The sequence below is a fragment of the Arachis stenosperma genome, chromosome 6 (assembly GCF_014773155.1).
Source record: "Arachis stenosperma cultivar V10309 chromosome 6, arast.V10309.gnm1.PFL2, whole genome shotgun sequence".
Lineage (NCBI taxonomy): Eukaryota > Viridiplantae > Streptophyta > Magnoliopsida > Fabales > Fabaceae > Arachis > Arachis stenosperma.
The window spans coordinates 71,018,262-71,036,591 of NC_080382.1; the positions used below are offsets into that span (position 1 = coordinate 71,018,262).

The 18,330-nt window shown below is 39.9% G+C and overlaps 1 long non-coding RNA gene and 1 other non-coding gene across 2 annotated transcripts; both read right to left on the reverse strand.

Annotated features, from left to right (window-relative positions):
- Positions 1-7,195: 7,195 nt before the first annotated feature.
- Positions 7,196-7,302, reverse strand: LOC130937149 (small nucleolar RNA R71). Its single transcript, XR_009068381.1, has one exon. It is a non-coding gene; the product is annotated as a small nucleolar RNA R71 (small nucleolar RNA).
- Positions 7,303-17,036: 9,734 nt separating this feature from the next.
- On the reverse strand, positions 17,037-18,091 carry LOC130933481 (uncharacterized). The gene is made up of 3 exons (XR_009067740.1): positions 17,946-18,091; positions 17,342-17,500; positions 17,037-17,245 (listed from the first exon to the last, which is right to left on the reverse strand). It is a non-coding gene; the product is annotated as an uncharacterized LOC130933481 (long non-coding RNA).
- Positions 18,092-18,330: the final 239 nt, after the last annotated feature.

Below are 18,330 nucleotides of genomic sequence, written 5' to 3' on the forward strand. Positions count from 1 at the left end.
CGGCCTGGTCAGCTGGCTCTGCAACTATCTTAACTATTGGCTCAGCTACAGCTGCTGGCTCCTCCACTGCTGCCTCCTCAGTCTCAAACTCAGGATCTGGTATATCCGGAGGAGGTGGCCCAGGGTCTCTACCTTCAAACTTCGCCACAATCCACTGAAAGCGGCGAGCATTGTAGCGCTCGAAGCGGTGGAAGGTCTGAAGAATCTCCCGACCCAGCTCATAAGGTGTCTGAGGTCGGGGTGTAGGCACAGGAGGTGCAGGGGGTATTGAGGACTTGCTAATGCTGCTGGTGGCTCTGTGGTCTTCCTCTTCTTCTGTGGTGGCGGTCCCTCATACTCGCCGTATGGCAAAAATGACTGGGTGCTCATGAAGACAGACGTCCGGTCTGTCGGGCATCTCTCCACCCCAGATAAATTAGCTAACCTGGTGATCATTAAAGGGAAGAGAATGTTGTACTTTTGCATCTGGGTCACGTTCCACATCGAATCTCTGATAAGGGGAAGAACAGAGATCCTCTTCCCCTCCAAAATAGCCCAAGGTAGAATGGCCAGACGGATGCGAATATGAGTGGCATGTGTGCTCGGTAGGATGTAGTCGGCAATGATCTGCTGCCAGATCCTCGCCTCAGGATGTAAGTCGGAGCACGCGATGCTCAGTGGGACCGCATTCTCTCCTCGGCTGTATTCCCATTTGGCCTCAGGTAGGCCAATCTTCTTCAGAACAACGTCCAATGAAAGGTTACCCGATGTCAGGTCCTTCACTATCTGAGGGTAGGCATCGCAGGCTGGAAAAATATGCGATATCTGTAAGAGGGCCTCTAAAGCATGAACAGAGGTGTCTAAGGTGACACCTCTCAGAAAAACATTTGTGGCCTCCCTCTTCAGTAGATTTTCGTAGAATTCTTTGACCTGGTGTTCATTGATTTCCACTGGGTTGAATTCTACGAATTTCCAATGGTAGAAATTGAGTCTGTTATGTACTAGGTCTGCATATTTCTCAGGTACATTCAGCTTTCTCTCGTAGTGGAAGGCTCTCTTTTCTAATTTCTTATACTGCTCTTCGGCCGTTTCATTGATGAAGGTGTCCGGCTGAGTGCTCGGAGGTGCAGGGGGAGGAGCCAAAGGGTTGGCTTTCTCCTTTCCTTTGCGTCGCATCCTGAAAAAGACAAAAACAGAATACAACTTAGGAGAAACAGATAAAAATCACAAAATAGAGAGGAAATAGTCAAACGATTCAAGTAAGAGCCAATAAGGTAAACAAACACTCAATTAAGGAAAACATGTTCAAAACAAGTGATATGCTCAAAAAGAAATGTATTTTTTCACAATCAAGCAACCTAAGTAATCAACTAAAGGAAGAGATGGAAATTAAAGCAATAACAACTTAGGTTTAATGAATGGAAGTGAATTGAATCAAAACGTGGTTATTACCTAATTGTGCATTCAAAATGTAGGATTCAATCAAAACTTAGCACCAAGGGAATAACCAAATTGAAAATGAGAAGCTCACTTATTCATGTCAAGAAGTGAAATATAATCGAACTAATATAGCCCTTGTTTACAAAGCAATACGTTGATAAAGTTCAAGTTGGATTGCTAAAAAATTTGAAGAGAACAAGTGGCTATGTACGTGATTATATATTTTAAAAATTTCATGAATAAGCAACAACATCAATTCACTAACAAAACATGGTATGCACTGCTACAAAATGTACCAAACAGATTACAAAATATGTGATTTCAAGGCCAGTTTGGTATTCAAGTAAAATCCGCAACTAAGTGCATATCCAAAATTTCAATTTCAATCATCATCCAACATCACATAAAACTGCACAGGTATGGATTAAAATGCCAAATGAGAACAAAATCTAAGGCCTATGCTGATCAGACATAGAAAATAGACAAAAAATCTTCATTCAGACAATATATCAAGCATGTTGTGTGCAGAAATTAAAAGCAGCGTTCTCAGTTTAGTCTAGCAGTCATTCAACCCAGAAATTACAGAAAGATCAGCCAACAATAGAATTCAATCCAGAAACACAGAAGTCATCTAACCTATCCTAACCAAACTTCTAAAAATAGAATTAAAAAGTAGTGAAAATAAAGGGAAAACAGAAGAAAAATGGAACAGGGGCAGGGGAGAGGGTGGAAATGGAACCTGCGCTGATGAAAGAAGAAACAGACAGAGAAAGAGGGTGGTGGTCGCGCGGTCGCGGCGGCACAAAAGTTTGCCGCCGCTGGTGGTGTTCGCCAGTGCTGAAGAACGCGAACAGAGATGGCGTGGGAAGGGTTGATGTCACGTACAGAGGAGAAGGGGATGGGAAAATGGAGAAGAAAGAGAGGGAGGAAGAGAGAGAGAGGGGGCGACAGTGGTCGCCGGTGGTGGCATGGCGGTCGGAAGTGATGGATGGTGGTGGTTCGGGCTGAGTGACTGGGAGTTGGGTGTTGGGGTTCAGAGAAGACGAAGAAAAGGTTAGGGTGGGGTTTGTGGAAACTGAAACGCGCTAGTCCTCATTTAGAATTAACTTTCAAAAAGTGACCTGTGCGGACGCACAAAAAGGGAAAAGGAGGGGTATGTGCGTGCACAGCAGCGTGCGGGCACTGCGAACAGAAGGGGTTTTGGGGTTTGTGCGCGTGCACGAGGTATGCGTGCGCACAGATGGGAGATGAATGGGTGTTCCCACGCACAAGGGGTGCGTGTGTTGCGAGCAGAGGGGTTGCTAAAAGGGGTGCGTACTCACAACGCTATGCGCACGCACAGGACCTTTTCATTTTTTTTAAGAAGAACACGGTGAAGTGTGCGTACGCATGCATGATGTGCGGACACACAGGCAGGAAAGAGGGTGGTGTACACACGCACAAGTCGTGCGAGTGCTGTGGACAGAAGGACGTTTAAGGCGTGTGCGTACGCACACTGCTGTGCGCACACACAGGTAATAAAAAACAAGGGATCTGTGTGCACGCACGAGGCTGTGCGTACGCACAGGACTCTGTTCCTGCAATAAAAATTATGCCTCTAAGGCACCAAACATGACATCTAAAATAGGTTTTCAAGCCCCAAAACATCACAAAACTCCGTAAACATATTATTCCACTAAAATTACCTAACAAACATCAAAATACAACTAACCAACCAAGTAACATAGCCAATTATTCAAGAAATAAAAGCTAAAAGAGAGAAGGTTAGAAGGATATTACCATGGTATGGGTGTCTCCCACCTAATACTTTGGTTTAAAGTCCTTAAGTTGGACTTGGTGAGGAGATCCTTGTTAGGGCGGCTTGTGCTTTCACTCCTCCTTAAATCTTCAACCAAGTTTGCTCTTGATTTGACCTTCGAGGTCCCAAATGAATTGCATCAAACTCTTGAGAGATTCCAAGCTAGCAACTAGGATCCATAAGTATTGACTCTTGAGACTAATGCCCAGATCCCATATTCTAGTCTCTTGTTCATCTTCTTGTTCATCTTCCTTGTTGTACTTAGGTGAACTTTGTCTTGAATCACCATTGACACACTTGTATACTCTCCGGAATCTACTAATTTGAGTTTTTCACCATAATTGAGCTCTAAATTTTGGATTGGCTCTTTTGATGAACTTTCTATCTTTTTGCCAATCAACATTCTTCTCTCCACCATCCACTACTCCAAGAAGGGTTAGAAGTTGATAATTCGTCTCCAAGAGGGCATATTGATGTGGGCCTAGAAAGCTTGTTGGAGAAATCTTCACCCACTCAATTCGCTCTTACATAAATACCTTCATTTCTTGGTAGCTAAAGTCTTCCTCAACCTCCTTTAAATCTTATTCATCATCACTCAAGTCAAAGATTGGAGGTTGTGTGAAGTTCACATCAACATCTCCTTCAAATTCAAATACGGGAGGCTCATGAAGGTCATTGAAGGGATTAACCAATTTGGACAAAAAATCTTGAATGATGGAATCCTCTTGATCAATTTCCACCAATTCTCCAAGTGCCTCTTCTTGTACTTTATGTGGCAAATTCTCATCTTCTACTTGATTTTGCAATTTTACCTCTTTCATTCCACACTTTTTGCTTGATTCCACAAATTCATCCACTAGAATCTCTTGGTTGTGGCAAACACGCAGTGAAGCTAAACGATCCAAGGTTTCCGCTAAGGTAGACATGACTTGCTCTTGCTTCTTCCATAAATCTTGTTGATGCCAGGGCATCTAGGCCAGTTTCACTGACCTTTTCTTTACTGTTTTAAGGTATTTTAATGCATTTTCTTAGTGGATAAGGCAAGTTTTGGATGAAAATACACTTACACCTTGATTCAAGCAACTATTGTGAATTTCACATGATTTCATGAGGATTTTGCTAGAATTGAATGATAAATAGATGATGCATAATCTCATGACTTTGGCTAAAGCTTTGATGCACTTTATTTGCTTGAAGCAAGGAAGAACCACGTTAGTACTCACGTTAATCTAGTTAACGTGACCACTAGCGTGGAATGGTAAATAGCTTGGAACGTTAAGGAGAAAAGTGATCACCAATAACGCCCGCGAAGCCATCATAAGCCCACGTTAATTGCCACGTTAACTAAGTTAACATGGTAGTTAACGTGGAGACAAAAGAAAGCTCCAACATTAGTGGTAAATGTGAACACCACTAACGTTCCAAGAATTGGCAATGAGCCACGTTAAGAGTCACGTTAACTTAGTTAACGTGAACTCTAACGTGGAAGAGAGGAACAATGCCAACGTTAGTGACACTCACCTTTGTCACTAACGTTGGATCAACTAGCATTGCCCACATTAGTGGTCACGTTAAGACCACTAACGTGAAAGTTAATGTAGAGCTGAGATTGATTAGCCAATGTTAGTGACACTCACCTTTGTCACTAACATTGGAAGATGGCATTACTACCACGTTAGTGGCCACGTTAACTTAGTTAACGAGAGCTCTAACGTGGAGAGTAGGGGCACTTTGAGCGTTAGTGACAAAGGTAAGTATCACTAAAGCTCTCAAAGGTGAGGCATAACCACGTTAAGAGCCACGTTAGTTACACTAACGTGAACTCTAACATAGGGATAAAGGGTTATAAGCCAACGTTATTGGGAAAGGTGAGTCCCAATAACGCTAGCGAAGATTTACAAGGCAACGTTAGTGGTCACGTTAGTGCCACTAACGTTGGAGTTAACGTAGGCTATATGGGGTTGGAACATTAGTGAAAATTGTGATTGCCACTAACGTTCTCGAACCCACAATGTCACTTAACGTTAACTTCACTAACGCCCATGCCTAATTCATACTTCTCTGCAAGCTGGGCCCACTAAAGATTGGAACTGCTTCAACTCAAGATCCAAAGCCCACATCCAAGACTTGAAGAACTCACTAGAAGATCAAGAGGAATAGTATATATAGGAGTAGTTTTGATCTATAGAGAAGATTGGCACTTTGGAGAACTACTCTCTATACATTTACTTTTCTGCACTTTTAGTTGGGATGTATTCTTTTCTGCCATTTTCCATTTCTAGAGCTATGAACAACTAAACCCTTTCATTGGGTTAGGGAGCTCTGTTGTAATTTGATGGATCAATTATAGTTTTCATTCTCTTCTTCTTTTTTCTCTTTTGATTTACTAGAAAGCTTTCGATCTTAATTCAATTGGTTAGTTGTCTTGGAAAAGAAACTCTCCATAATTGGATCTCCTCTGAGCCTTAGAAAAGGGATGAGGAGATCATGCTAGAAATGCTTTCTCATGTTGGACCAAATTGGGGTCTGGGCGGATATAATGACATGTAATCCTTCCAACACTTTGATTTGGAAATACATGTGGTATAATCAGTGACCATACTTCACCTCTTCCCATGAGCAATTAAATCAAGGAATTGGACAATTGTTCAAGCTTAGAGAGATTGGATTACCAAGGAATTGGAATCTAATAACCTAAGATTGCCAAGGAGATCAATAGATGCATTGATTGAGGAAGAGATGAAAATGAACTTGATCCGGAGAATACAACATCTCCTGAGCCCAATGAATTCCCCATTTCTTATCTTACCCATTCTCTTTATTTTCTATCATTTATTTTCATGCTCATTACCCCAAATCCCCATTTAAGATTCTGCACTTTAGTTTCTACTATTTACTTTTCCGTCATTTAATTTTATGCAACTCTCAAACTACACTCTGTTTAGCTCAACTAGCATACTCTTCCAACTAAAGTTGCTTGACCAATCAATCCCTGTGGGATTCGACCTCACTCTATTGTGAGTTTTTACTTGACGACAAATTCGGTATACTTGCCGAAGGGAAATTTGTTGAGAGACAAGTTTTAGTGCATCAAGTTTATGGTGCCGTTGCCGGGAATTGATTTTGTATCAACAATGATTAAGTTGGAAGCTCACTAGATTGAGCATTTTTCCCTTGTTTGTTTACTTTATTCAGTCATTTATTTTCACTTTGTTTAACTTCTTCCTCATCCTCTATATCCTCTCTGTTTTTCTTTCTTTCTTTGTTATTATCTACAATTCTGCTCACTAACCCACTAACTGTTTGATAATTTACATCACTCATACTAACAATTACTCTAACAAGAATAACCTCTTCATTTTATCTCTTGCTGCGTGTTTTGCTAGTTGTATGATAGGGAGAAGAGGGGGAACCTCAACTTCCTTCGATTCAGAACCTGAGAGAACCCTTTGGAGATTAAGGAGGGAAGCAAGAGGGAAAGGAGTTGTTGGTACTGAGGAAAAGGAAGAGTACTTTGAACCCAACATGAAAGAGAACTTGGAAAATAATCATGAAGAAGAATTTCACAACCATGCTAGAGAAGGCCCTGCAAATCTTGCTGGACAAGAAAGGAGAGTTCTAGGCTCTTACATCAATCCAAATCCAGAAAACTGTGGAAGTAGCATCCAGAAGCCCACCATACATGCTAACAACTTTGAACTAAAACCCCAGCTCATCACCCTTGTTCAGAATAACTGCTCATTTGGAGGAAGTGCTCAAGAAGACCCCAATCAACATCTAACCACCTTCCTGAGAATTTGTGACACTGTGAAGTCTAATGGAGTCCACCCGGATGTCTATAGGCTGCTGTTGTTCCCTTTTTTACTCAGGGATAAGGCATCCAAGTGGCTCGAATCCTTTCCAAAAGAGAGCTTGACAAATTGGGAATATGTGGTAAACAAATTTTTGGCAAGATTCTATCCTCCTCAAAGAATTAACAGGCTGAGAGATGAGGTGCAGACTTTCAGGCAACAAGATGGTGAGACTCTCTATGAAGCATGGGAGAGGTTCAAGGACTTAACAAGAAGATTCCCACCAGATATGTTCAATGAATGGGTGCAACTTAACATTTTCTATGAAGGTCTTTCCTATGAGTCAAAGAAGGCTGTAGATCATTCATCAGGGGGCTCTCTAAACAAGAAGAAAACCATTGAAGAAGCCATAGATGTCATTGAAACAGTAGCTGAGAATGACTACTTCTATGCCTCTGAAAGAAGTAACACTCGAGGAGTAATGGAGCTGAACCACATGGATGCATTGCTAGCTCAAAATAAGATGATCACCAAGCAGCTAGCAAATCTCACCAAGAAGGTTGAGGAAAACCAAGTTGCAGCAGTCATCACGTCATCACCAACTCAAGAAGGAGTGAATATAGGAGAAGAAGGTGACTTGGAACAAGCCAACTATGTTGGAAACTCACCTAGACAAATCCATGACCCATACTCCAAAACCTACAACTCTGGATGGAGAAATCACCCCAACTTTGGTTGGAGAAATCAACAAGACCAAGGTCAAGACCAGAGACGCCACAACCTCAACTCCAACAACAATGCAACTCACCAACATACCTCACAGAGATCCTATCAACACCCACCTAACCCCAATCCATCTTCACTAACGAACGATAGACTTTCAAAAATTGAGACTCTACTTGAAGATTTATGTAGAGAAGTCCAAGATAACAAGGTGTTTAAAGAAGAAGTGCGAGCCAATATCAAAAACCAAAGAGAAAACATCAAGAGACTGGAGTCCCAAGTAGGGTATCTATCTCAATAAATTCCCAAACCCACTGATGGATTTCCCAGTGACACTGAGAAGAACCCAAGAGGAGAAACAAAGAAAGTAAGGTAAAAAGAATGTAAGATGATCACCACAAGTGATGAGAGGAGTATGAATGAAGTAGAACACCTCCAAGACAATCAAAAGGGAAATCGGGAAGAAAGGAGCCATGCACCTCATCCCACACTCAAGGAAGAGCCGAAGAAGAAGGAGACACTTAACCTATATGCACCCTTCCCCCAAAGACTTAAAGGTGGTGTAGCAGGGAGAATGTATTCAAGATTCCTCGACATGTTTGCATCTCTTGATGTAAATATACCATTTATTAAAGCCCTCCAGCAATTACCTTCCTACATAAAGTATATAAAGGAGCTGTTAGCCAGAAAGAGTTCATTGAAAGGTGGACAAACAATAAAGATAAATAGGGATTATAGTGCTCTCATTCAACCAGGACCACCCACAAAGAGGAAGGATCCAGGGAGTTTCCATATTTCCTGTGCCATAGGAGAAACAATGATTGATAAAAGACTCTGTGACCTGGGAGCGAACATCAACTTAATGCCTCTATCCCTCATGAAAAGGCTTCAAATCAATGAGCTAACACCCACAGATGTAATCATTAAGTTGGCTGACAAAACTCAAAAATAGGCAATAGGAGTGGTTGAGAATGTGCTAGTGAAGGTTGGAAACTACTTCCTCCCCACAGACTTTGTTGTCTTGGAAATGGATGAGAACCCCATTTACCCCATCATTCTGGGAAGACCATTCTTAGCCACAGCCAGAGCACTCATAGATGTGGAACGAGGAGAGCTAGTGTTGAGAATACATGATGATCAGCTCACTTTTAATGTTTTCAACCTCTCACAAGAAGCAGATCATGATAACAAAGAGTTGATGGAGAAGCCAAACAAGGAAGCACAAGCACCACACATAAGGACTCCTATGGTTAATAACCAATGTGATCAGAAGGAACAACAGCCAAGTGTAATCCAAAAGGAACCAGACCCACCAGAATCACATGAAATAGACAACAAAACCATTCTCAAAAAAGAAACCACAAGGAACAAGCTGGCATCAACGGACACAAGAAAAAAGGTCCCAAGGGGATGGAAAAAGAAGAAAATCCCTACAGAAGATTTCTCGTCCAGAGATGAAGTGGTCTCTACATACTTCCCATCTATACCACCTCACCTCCCCACTATCCCATCCCAGCTGCCTCCAGTGTACACCATCAACAAAATCTTATCCCTAGAGCATATGGAGCTTATCAACAAGGCCAATGGACATAGGTTCACTGCAAGGGGGGAAGATTTCAAGCACTATCAGCCACCTTGACAAGGACCAAACGTCAAGCTAATGACGCTAAAGAAGCGCTTCATGGGAGGCAACCCATGTTCTATGCCCTTTTCCTTTAATTTCTAATAGTAGTAATAAGACAAATTTCATGGATTTTTAAATCAATTTGACGTCCAATATAAGACCCATTTATATGCAGCGTATAGTACATGATAAGTTTGGTGTTCAAGGCACACCAAGTGGGCTTGAACACACTTTATGAGGTAAAATTATTCTTCAAACTTGTTGCACCATATGATCACAAACAAGTTTGGTGTACCAACGTTGCATGCATGGGAAATTTAGTGGTTGATTGATTTGCATTCATGGAAAGTATTTAGTCATTTAAAAACAAAAGAAAAATATTTTTTTTTGCTAGTTCACACCTTAAGTTTTCTCACCGAAAATTTCAAATTAACCATTTGCATTCTTTTTTTCATGTATAGGGAATCAAAAGGGACATTGATGGTACTTGATAGGACAATTAAGGAAGGGAGATTCGGCCACTATACCAAGGAAATCTCACACTTGTCTTCAAGGGGAATATCTTTGGAAGTGTTGCCATGCAACATTGGGAGTTGGATAGCTTGGGAGACCAAACCAAGACCCTCATAAAAGAGGTGATCCTTGTGCTTATTCAATACCAAACCCCAACCGTCCACTATCAAACAACACCATCAATCTGCACCCTTCAATCATTTGCCATCTTCCTATATAAACCCCTTCACACAACCTCTCCGTACACACTTCTTACTCTCATTCCTCTCCCTTCCTTTTCTCGGATACGCACACTTCATCCTCCTCCAAAAAATTTCACACACAATCTCCTAGCCACGTCTAGTGAACCGCAACCACTCATCAACCATCTTGTATGGCATCATCAAGTTCCAAGAGGCAAAAAGGAAAGGAGCCCATGGAGCAACCTCCTTTTGACGCCAGGAGATTCAAAACTGCCTTCCATGAGCTTCAATATGAATGGATCAAAAACAAGAAAATATTGCCAGAGTTGACATTTCAATTCAATGAGCATGAATGCCCTAAAATCAGAGAAAAGATTGCACAGAGGGGTTGGCAAAAGCTCACCAATCCAGAGACAAAGATAAATGCAAACCTCATCAAGGAGTTCTATGCAAATGCAGTCAGAGAAGACAGCACTAGGGCCCCCACCTTCAAAAGTTATGTAAGAGGAATAGAGGTGGACTTCAGCCCCACTGCTATAACAAGGACTCTTCAACTGAAATCACCACATTTTGATGAGCTTAGCTATCAAGTAAGAATAAGTAATGTCCCTGATGAAGATGAACTTGAAGAAATCGTGAGTGTTATTGGGTCTGATTGGGAGAGATACTCGGACAAGAGGCCGAAGTTCATTAGGAGAGGAGACATTATCCCAGAAGCCAAGGGATGGTTTGAGCTAGTAAGGAGGTCTATCCTTCCAGGCGCAAACAATTCTGAGGTCAATATAGCTCGAGCCACCATGGTACATTCCCTAGTGAAGGGTGGAAGCATCAATGTGCATGAGATTATAGCTGAAGGAATCCAGGATTCAGCCGAGAAGAATGATCCGGGCGCTAGACTTTAGTACCCCAGTACCATCCTGAGATTATGCATGAAAGTCAAGGTGGTGTTCGAAGACAACAATCCACAATGGGTAAATCCTAGAAGGTTAGTCACATTCCAATGCATACACTATGTGACACCTGCTCAACAACAAAGAAGACCTCGGATAGGGAAAAGAACTGCACAAGAAGAACCCCACCTAGAAGAACCTTACCAAGAAGAACCCCAACAAACAGGGCACCAGCAAGAAGGACAATTTGATCCAAGCAATATAAATCTGTATCATATCAAGGAAGCCATTGAGTATATGGCAAGTAGCTATATGGAGGGACAAGAATAGCAACTACATGTCCAAGCTCAAAGGATGGATCATCAAGAAAAACTACTCTCTAGTTGGATGGATCAACAAAGAGAGTGGCAGAAACAGCAAATGGAGTTACAACAGGAGCATCCCAGCTCACCCAAGCCATCAATCAAGTGTTCGAAAGGCAAGAAAGCCAAGACAAACGCCTTCAAGAACTCAACCAATGCTAGATGGCTCAGGTTAAAGCATTCAATGAATTCAGTGTGCTCAATGAAGGAAGGCAACTGCATCGAGAAGAATTTAGCATAAACACTCAGGCCAAGTTAAACTATATGACTGGGCATATGCATAACTTGCACCTTGCCATCCCAAGTTATGAGGTAGTCTGCAAGGACTTAACAGAGCAAGAAGAAGGGAAGGTGAAACAGCAAAAGAAAGCATTAAGAAGATGGAAGATGCTGGTTTCTGGAAAAAACTGATAGGAAAACGCAAGGGGAATGGGGACTCAAGCAATCAAGGAGGATCCCAAGACAAAGAAACATGATCATTTCAGGTGGTGGAGTCCTTTTTCTATCTAATTCACAGCTTTAAATAAGGAAAATCATGTATGAAATAGAACATGCTTCCATGGTAGCTTAGGATTTTTAATTCTGCATTTAAGTTTTTCATTGCTTAGGTTTATGTTTATTGAGCTTAATGTCTCTAGTGTTCACTTCCATCTTTCTTACTTGTATGCTTGTCCTTTAAGTTAATCAAAAAGAAGATGCTATGAAAAGAACAAGAGTGGAGTTATTTCGTGAAGTAGGTTCTGAATATTTGTGGTAGGATGATTAGTAAGCTAAGTTGGTTCACCAAACAAAGAAAGAAGGCAACTATCTACCCTGAATCCTATGCTTGAAACACATCCTATGAGACTAACTAAATAATAAGATCCCAATAAGAAAAGAGAAAGAGCAATAAAAGTAAAAAGGAAAGAAACACAATAAGAAACAATGATAGGCACCAAGGGTTTTAAGATTGAGGCATGTGTCTGTGGTGTTCATGTGCAAGGGATATGCTTGGATGAATAAGCTCTTAGGGGTGCCTCATCACTTGGTAACTTGGATTAACTAATCCGGGATTATCAGCTGAAAGTCCACTATCAAGAGTGACCTTTGCTACAGAACACTTAGTAACCCAAAGAGGTGCTGGACACCAAGGTCTCAAGAAAGAAAAATAACAAACCATGTGCCTGTGGTGTGTATGTATGAGGGAAAGAGACTTGGGGGAGTAAATCCGTAGGGGTGTCTTAACACCTAGCACCTTGAGCCAACTGGTTCGGGAGTGTTGACTGAAAGCTTATCATAAAGAGTCACCCTCTTACAGAGCACTTAGCCAAAAGAAGAATGTAATAAACCTTGGAAAAGAAGGAAGGATCAATAATTAAGAAGTCCCAAAGGATGTAATCAAGAGAGTGACCAAGGACTTGAAAAAGGCCTGAAACCTAGTAAAGGAAAGACCCTAAGTTGCTATGCATGAAACCCCATAAACCAGGAATTCTACTTCTATATTATCTTCTTGCTCTTTCATTCATTCTTCATATGTTTTAGTACTTGCTTAGGGACAAGCAAGCTTTAAGTTTGGTGTTGTGATGCCAGGGCATCTAGGCCAGTTTTCCTGACCTTTTCTTTACTGTTTTAAGGTAGTTTCATGCATTTTCTTAGTAAATAAGGCAAGTTTTGGATGAAAATACACTTACACCTTGATTCAAGCAACTATTATGAATTTCACAAGATTTCATGAGGATTTTGCTAGAATTGAATGATAAATTGATGATGCATAATCTCATGACTTTGGCTAGAGCTTTGATGCACTTTATTTGCTTGATTTCAGAATAAAAGGAAGCAAGGAAGAACCACGTTAGTACTCACGTTAATCTAGTTAACGTGACCACTAACGTGGAATGGTAAATAGCTTGCAATATTAAGGAGAAAAATGATCACCAATAACGCTCGTGAAGCCATCATAAGCCCACGTTAATTGCCACATTAACTAAGTTAACGTGGTAGTTAACGTGGAGACAAAAGAAAGCTCCAACATTAGTGGTAAACGTGAACACCACTAACGTTCCAAGAATTGGCAATGAGCCACATTAAGAGTCACGTTAACTTAGTTAATGTGAACTCTAACGTGGAAGAGAGGAACAATGCCAACGTTAGTGACACTCACCTTTATCACTAACGTTGGATCAACTAGCATTGTCCACGTTAGTGGTCACGTTAAGACCACTAACGTGAAAGTTAACGTAGAGCTGAGATTGATGAGCAAACGTTAGTGACACTCACCTTTGTCACTAACGTTGGAAGATGGCATTACTACCACGTTAGTGGCCATGTTAACTTAGTTAATGAGAGCTCTAACGTGGAGAGTAGGGGCACTTTGAGCGTTAGTGACAAAGGTAAGTGTCACTAACGCTCTCGAAGGTGAGGCATAACCACGTTAAGAGCCACGTTAGTTACACTAACGTGAACTCTAACGTAGGGATAAAGGGTTATAAGCCAACGTTATTAGGAAAGATGAGTCCCAATAACGCTAGCGAAGATTTACAAGGCAACGTTAGTGGTCACGTTAGTGCCACTAACGTTGGAGTTAACGTAGGCTATATGGGGTTAGAACGTTAGTGAAAATTGTGATTGCCACTAACGTTCTCGAACCCACAATGTCACTTAACGTTAACTTCACTAACGCCCATGCCTAATTCATACTTCTCTGCAAGCTGGGCCCACTAAAGATTGGAACTTCTTCAACTCAAGATCCAAAGCCCACATCCAAGACTTGAAGAACTCACTAGAAGATCAAGAGGAGTAGTATATATAGGAGTAGTTTTGAACTATAGAGAAGATTGGCACTTTGGAGAACTACTATCTATACATTTACTTTTCTGCACTTTTAGCTGGGATGTATTCTTTTCTGCCATTTTCCATTTCTAGAGCTATGAACAACTAAACCCCTTTCATTGGGTTAGGGAGCTCTGTTGTAATTTGATGGATCAACTATAGTTTTCATTCTCTTCTTCTTTCTTCTCTTTTGATTTACTAGAAAGCTTTCGATCTTAATTCAATTAGTTAGTTGTCTTGGAAAAGAAACTCTCCATAATTGGATCTCCTCTAAGCCTTGGAAAAGGGATGAGGAGATCATGCTAAAAATGCTTTCTCATGTTGGACCAAATTGGGTCTGGACGGATATAGTGACATGTAATCCTCCTAACACTTTGATTTGGAAATATATGTGGTATAATCAGTGACCATACTTCATCTCTTCCCATGAGCAATTAAATCAAGAAATTGGGCAATTGTTCAAGCTTAGAGAGATTGGATTACCAAGGAATTAGAATCTAATCACCTAAGATTGCCAAGGAGATCAATAGATGCATTGATTGAGGAAGAGATGAAAATGAACTTGATCCGGAGAATACAACATCTCCTGAGCCCAATGAATTCCCCATTTCTGATCTTACCCATTCTCTTTATTTTCTGTCATTTATTTTCATGCTCATTACCCCAAATCCCCATTTAAGATTCTGTACTTTAATTTCTGCTATTTACTTTTCTGTCATTTAATTTTTTGTAATTCTCAAACTACACTCTGTTTAGCTCAACTAGCATACTCTTCCAACTAAAGTTGCTTGACCAATCAATTCCTGTGGGATTCGACCTCACTCTATTGTGAGTTTTTACTTGACGATAAATTCGGTATACTTGCCGAAGGAAAATTTGTTGAGAGACAAGTTTTCGTGCATCATTTGTTGTTCTTGAATAAGCATGAAAAATACTTCTTGTGTGGCTTGATCCATATATGAAGATGAAACTTGAGATGATGAAGGTTGACAATCAAACTCATGAGGGTAAGGATCTTGGTTTTGTATGTAGTGAGGTGATGATGTATAGAATTGGTGACTAAAAAGGTAAGTGTTTGGGTTCCATGGGGGTAAATTGTGGTAATGGTGTGGAAAACTCATGAAGAAAGTATAAACAAAACTTAGTAATAAAAGCAAACAAACAACCAAAAAGTGCTATTTACACTATTAATATATTTACAACAACCAAAGATATAACACCAATTGCAGTACCCAGCAATGATGCCAATTTGATAGACAAGAATTTGGTATGGGTTCGGAATTGACTCAAAAATAAGATTTGTTTTGTTGCATGTATAGTCCAAACCCAAAATAAACTCTCGCAATAAAAAATTTAGTATTTTCCAATACAAAACAACAACTAACCGAGAGTAATTAAATCTCGGGTCGTCTCCCTAGGAATAGCAATTGGAATGCTACGCTTTCGGTTGTTGGCGACAAAATAGAGTGGTTTCCAAATCAAAGAACGAAAGATTAAAAGAACTAAGAAATAAAAGAACAAAGAGATAATCAAAATTAGTATTAATGCAAGTAAAAAGGAGATGAGATCAAAACTAGTGAAAATGTTATAAATGCATAAAAAGAGACTTGACTTGGGAATGAAAGTTCAAGGAATCCTATCATTGCCATAACCACAACTATGGTAATTATCATGAGTTAATCTCACTTAGTTAACCCCAAACATCGAGAAGTAAGTCAAGCAAACATAATTGACCTTAATCCATAAGTCCTAGCTAACTTACCAAACTAGTTGATAAAAAGCTAGCTTTAATGGAAACAAGAGTCAACTAACTCCCTAAGAATTACCACTAAATGTCGGATATCATGACTCTAGTATCCTAAGAACTCAAACCCCAAGCCAAGGTGTGAAGATCTACTCAAAATTACCAAGTGGCCTTTTCACAAACACTTGGTGGGCACAAAACCAAAATATGAGAATTTGTAAAAAAAAATAGAAAGCTATAATCAACTATTCACAAAACCAAATATAAACAAGCAATCAAGCAAATGTAAACCATAAAACAATAAATTCTTTAATAAAAACTCCAAGAAACTCAAAATTGCAATTATGAACAAAGTAACTTGAACCAAGAGAAAATGAAAGTAAAAGAGATGTAATTAAAGAGAAAATTGAGAATACTTACAATTAAAGAAGCAAAATCCAAAATCAAGCTTGCTATAAAATGTTACAATGGAAATTGAGAAACCCTAAGAAAGCAATGCTACACTACTCCTACTCCTATGGATGAAAAAAACTAAAACTAATGAAAACTTAGTAAAAACCTAATCTAAAGTGAGCTCTCCTACATACGTCTTCAATTCTCCTTGATATAGCACTCCCATTTAACATTAAGCCTTCAAAAATTGGGCCAAAAGTCCTCAAAAATCGCGCAGCACGTGTTTCATTAATGAAACCACATGCAGGGTCTTGTGCGTACGCACACTTCGCTGAATGTTCTCCTGTGCGTACGCACAGGTGCTTGCGCGCATGCACACATGCAAATTCCTTCTTGTGCGCACGCACAAATGCTTGTGCACACGCACACTTAGCTGTGTGTGCTTTTCCTTGTTTTCTTCATGTGTCATTCCTTGTACATGCTTTCTTTCACTTTTGCCTAGCCAATCTAGCCTAAATGACCTGAAATCACTCGCAAAATATATCACGGCATCGAATGGCATAAAAGTGGAGTTAAATTACTCAATTTAAGTACAAAATTGCATGTTTTCACATTCAAGTCCAAATTAGGGGTCAAACACAAAAGTATGCTATTTTGATGCTTAAGTGTGAGTTTATGTGATGAAATCCATCCAAATCAAGTCAAAATATCTCATCAAATATGGATTCATCACTCCCCTAAGCCAAAAACACCCAAGTTGGCGAGGTCACAAGCCTCCAACACTGAAACCTCAGCACCCAAGGCTTAAACAAGCATCCAATCTCTTCAATTGAGTTCCAATCTCACATATACACTACCTAACGCATATTATCACATTCACATGAACCAACTTAATGCTCATTCACAATTAACCAAGGAATTTACTATGGTTTGAGGATCCTTACCTTGTGTGTGCCTTAATCAAACAAGAGCCCGCTAATTCTCCAAGCTAGATTGACCTTAGAACATCAAATTCACCAAAATCTTAACCTCTAAGCTACTAAATTTTGAAATTGAGAAGGGAAAAATTGTGGAAGAAAACATGACTTTCTTACCTTACAACATACTGGACTTTGTAGAGCTCGACTCTGCGGTCGTGTGGCTGCAAACGGTGCGGCAATCGAAACTCCGGATCAAAAGTTATCTTGATTTGATTGGAGGGTTAGCTTTTGGAACTCAAACTCTTCTCTCCTTGATTTGTTTCAGCGTTCATGCTGAATGGAGGAAGAAAATGGGGGTTTTTAGTAAGTGTATGTGTATTGTGGGTTGGGCCTTGGGCTCTATACGGGTCCGGTTTGGCCCGTTCGGCCCAATGTTGTGCCAAATTATTTAAAATTGGTGTCAAAATTCTTATTTTAATTAGTTCTACCTCATAAATTATAAAATTCCATTTTAAAATTTATTTGATTAATAATTAATTTGTTAACTAATTACTTGGGGTTTACAAAAGTTGTAAGGCTTCCTAGGTAACCAGTTGTTATTGCTATAGCTAGATGGTCTGAAACTTGAGATATGTCGACTTTGAATACAACACCAAACCATCCCATAAAAAATGAACCAATTGAAATAACATGTAAAATACTTACATTAAGATTAAAAAACATTTAACTGTTTTAACTATTTAACAAGATTGCATAATTTCAAATCTCTTTTACTTACTTTCTGAGCATAAGTAAGCAAGAACCAGAGTAACACTTCCACTTCTCCCCTCAAAATAATGAACTGAAACTATCTGACCAATCTGCTCAATATAATCTATAAAATCACAGGCTTCTTTAAATATGCTACTGATGTTATAATCTTCATTGTCATTCACCTGTTTTCAATGAGCAAGAACTGGTCCAACATAATAAGTCATTGGCATAACTTAATAAACTAAATGAATAAGCAAGGAGATTTTGGCGTTAGCATTAACATGGTGCAAACAAATACCGTTGGGTGATAGTATTTGTAACGGCAGAAGGTTTCTGTGTATTCGTAGCCTCAGATATCAACACAATCCTCTCAAGGAGTAAATGTTTTATATGGAGATACATAAATGAAC